The sequence below is a fragment of the Puma concolor genome, chromosome B4 (genome assembly GCF_028749965.1).
Source record: "Puma concolor isolate L17-30 chromosome B4, mPumCon1.1.hap2, whole genome shotgun sequence".
Taxonomy (NCBI): Eukaryota; Metazoa; Chordata; class Mammalia; order Carnivora; family Felidae; genus Puma; species Puma concolor.
Genome location: NC_141673.1, coordinates 768,999 through 773,147, shown reverse-complemented (window position 1 = coordinate 773,147; position 4,149 = coordinate 768,999).

Genomic DNA, 4,149 nt, shown 5'->3' with positions numbered 1-4,149 from the left:
AACAAAACGCTGTCAACCAAGTATTCTGTATCCAGAAAAACTGTCTTCCAAAAACAAAGGGGAAAGTGAGATATTTCCTGATAAGTAAGACCTGAGAGAGTTGATCGCAAGTAGACGTCCTGTATGAGAAACGCTAAAGGGCGTACTTCTGGCCGAAATGACAGGACCCTAAACAGTAACTCAAAGCTGCATGAAGAAAGACAGAACAGGTGACTACACACAAAGACATACAAGCTGGCATTACTGCAGTTTTGGTTTGTAAGTCGTCCTTTTTCCCCCATATGATTTAGAAATGCAGGAAGCAATCTGTCAGTGGGCACACAGTTCATATCTGTGACAACAACGGGGGAGGGAAAAAGATGTATAGGAACTGAATGTCTGTACACTATTGAGACTCAATTGGTATTCTTCAAACTATGGTGTTATAATTCTAAGATTTTAATTGTAACTTTCAAGGCAACCACTGGGAAAATACCAAAAAGAATATACAGAAAAGGAAAGGAGAAGGAACTCAAAATGGTACCATACAGAAATCAACTAAATACCAAAAACAGGCAGTGGTGGGGAAACGAGGAAGAAAAACCATGTAAGACACACAGCAAAGAAATGACTAACTAGTGGAAATAAATCCTTTCTTTTCAGGAATCTCTTTAAACGTAAATGGATTAAACTCTCCAATTAAAAGGCAGGGATTGGCAGAGTGCATAAAACAACATGATCCACCTGTGACACGCTGTACAAGAGACTCACTTTAGACAAAAAGACACAAAGAGGTGGAAAGTCAAAGGATGGAATAAGGTGCTCCATGCAGGGGCACCTGAGGGGCTCAGTTGGTTAGGCATCTGACTTCGGCTCAGGTCATGATCTCACAGTTGTGAGTTGGAGCCCCGCATCCATTCTCAGTGCAGAGCCCACTCTGGGTCCTTGTCTCCCTCTCTGCCCCTCCCCCGCCCATGCTCTCTCTGTCAAAAAAAAGTAAACATTAAAAAAAAAAAAACATATCCCATGCAAACTGTAATCAAAGAGAGCTGGGGTGCCTGTATTATTATCACACGAAATAGGCTGTATGTCAGGTGCCCTTTGGACAAGTTATCATTTCTCACGATCGTGTATAGAAAGTGTTGTACCTGCCCAGCTCATGTGAGAGGGTGAGTTTTCTGCCTTGCAATCTCTTAACACTTATTCAATAGCAAAACTGTTCAATTCTTCCCAGCCTTTGTAGAGAGGACTCACTGGGTTGGCAGGAGACTGTTTTTAACCGTTGGTCCCAATGGTGTCCTCTAACTCCCTTACCTCCTTTTTGTCTTTGCATGAGACCCACCTGCCACTATGCCCCCAGGACCAGCTCCTTCCCTTATCCAGCTCTGCCTTTTCTTTCTTTCTTTCTTTCTTTCTTTCTTTCTTTCTTTCTTTCTTTTTTTATGTCTATTTATTTCTGAGAGACAGACAGTGAAAGAGCAGGGGAGGAACAGAGAGAGAGGGAGACGCAGAATCGGAAGCAGGCTCCAAGCTCCGAGCTGTTAGCACAGAGCCCGATGCGGGGCTCGAACCCACGAACTGCGGAGATCATGACCTGAGCTGAAGTCAGTTGCTTAACCGACTGAGCTACCAGGCACCCCTCTGCCTTTTCTGAATGCCCTTTTCACATCTCAGATAATGTACTCACTATTTTATGTTTTTTTGCCTTGCTCCTCTGCCTCGGGCAGGGACCTGTGTCTATGTTGTTCACTGAGGGAACAGTAGTCACTACATAAGTCCTGGTAAATGAATGAATGTCCAATAGGCAGCTCAAACTCACCAGGTCCAAACACTAACTATAGCTGCTGTGTCCCCTGTTCAGCCCATGGAGCTCTGCCTTCCAGTCACTGAGGCCGAAATGCCGGTCACTTTTGCTCATACCCATGGTGTCCATGCTGGACGTCCCATGGCCCCACCTGCCTGCCTGTCAGATCCCATCTCTCACCTGTCAGATCCCGTTAGAACCAGGCAGCTCATGGCCCTTCGCCTCTGCAGTCTCGGCTCACAAGGCGCCCTCTCCCATACTTCCTGTCTGCTTTCCCGCCTCGTTCTCCCCAGCCTCAGCCTGGCGCGGGACACCCCATATAATGTATGTATTTAGTCGTCTGTCTCCCGCACGCAAAACTCAGCTCCTGGCAGGGTGATGAACGGTCCCCGTTTGCCTGGGCTTCAGGACTGAGAATCCTGACCCAATCAGGCCCTCGGTCTAGGGCAGACCCAGGCTTGGTCCCCAGCTGCAAGGGCGGGGATCTTTGTCAATGTTACTTCCTGATGCTGGGTCAGCGGGGCACCCAGTGGTACTCAGCACCTGCTTGAGAAATGGGTGAATGAATGTGTGAATGAATGAGGCACACAGATGTCCCAAAGACTCCCTGTGGGTCAAGTGAGAGCCCGGGCCCGGGGTGACCTAGCCACCTACCTTTAGCCCTTCCCATCCTGGGGCCTGAGTTCCTCAGCGTCTTTCTCCTGGGCAGGAGGGGCCTGGGATGGGGGAGGGTGTTACTGGTCAAAGCGGGCCTGCCAGGCCAGGGGGCGCTGGGTGTGGCCTAAGATCTTGGCTTGGAGGTTGATCTCTGAGCACCACTGCCACTTGGTGGCAGCACACACGCGGACAGCCGGAAGCCGTGCCCGAGGAGGCCCCTCCTCACCCCAGTCCCTACAGCCCCGAATGTCCTCGACAGGCTCGCAGTCATGGCCTGTTTGGGCCTCGGTTTCCCCCACCCGTGGAAGGCCAGGGCTCCCGCAAGTCCTGAAGGCGCCCGCCTCTGGTCTGCTCCCGCACCCCCTCCCTGCTCCACCTCCCGGCAGGTGAGGATTTTCCGGGGGTAGCCCTGGGCCCGAGCCCGGATGGTCCAGGTGAGGGGAGCAGGAACGCAGGGCAGGGGCGGCACAGCCGTAGCCAGCGCTCAGTCCCCCTCCCTGCCCTGCGCCTTGACGGGGAGGGGGCACCGCGGGCAGACGGTGTTGGGGGGGTAAGAGGACCCCTCGCCTCCAAGTGCCGGGCGATGCGAAAACGTGGTGAGCGCAGACCACAGCCCGCCACCCCGGAAACCCTGACCTGGGATGGGGGTGGGCGGCCTGGGACCCGAGGGTGAGGGCTCTCTGCCCCTCCGCCCACCCCCCTTTCATCCTCCTTTCAGCTCCTGTTTGACCCGGCCTCTCACGGCCCCTTTCCGGGACCAGACGCTGGAGGGGGTTGCAGGAAAGGGCGCCCCCTTGCTCCGCCCCTTCAATGTGGGGGGCGGATCTCCGGGCTGAGCGCCAGCAGGGGTGAACCAGCGGGACACCCCTCTCCTCCCACTGTCCCTCCCATACGTGGCCCCGGGCAGGTCGCCGAGGTATTGGCATCTCCAGCCTATGGGGTGTCCTCGGGGGACAGCCTGGGGCTCGTACGTGGTGGGGGTCGCGGGGGGAGGGCAGCAGGCTCTGTCTGTGGCCTGTGGTTCCGCCCTCGCCTCCTGGGCAATCCCGCCCCCCCACCCCATTTTAACAGGTACAGCTGGGCGCCATAACCCTCCCCCACCCCACCTGCCGCAGGGCTTCCGTCGCCCTGCAGACCCCGTGTCTGTCCTCAAGGGAAGAGGCGAGCTCGGCGCACAAGTGTTTACTGGTTTTGCCCACCCCTGGTCTGCTGTAGCCACCCCACCCCCCGAAAGGCAGGAAGGGGGCCAGGCCCGGGGTGCCTGCTGGGGGGGCCACTGTGGCCAGGTGGACGCGAGCGGGACTCCAGATGCAGGAGGGACAGCCTGGCGGTGCTTGTGAGCAAGCAGGACAGTTCTGTGGGGGCACATCTGCCGGGCCGGCCGCTGGGCGACCCCTGGCCTGGGTGTGGAAATCACGCTGCAGGGCCAAGGGTCCCTCTGTGGTCCTTGAGCACAGATGGCACACAGTGGCCCTTAATGACACTTCTGAGAAGGGCACATCCCGGCGGGTGGCCCCTGAGGCCAGAGGAAGTGGCCGGCCTTGGCCCGACTGGCTGGGCTGCGCAAGGTGACCTGAGCTCTGGGAGGGTGGGTGCAGGGGGCCGGGCGGAGGCCCCGCCTGGGCAGTGGGGGGCCGCCCTGCTAGCATGTGGACAGTCAGTATGGGAGCGCTCTGGGCAGGGGCTGGGGGTGGTCCTGAGCCAACGGA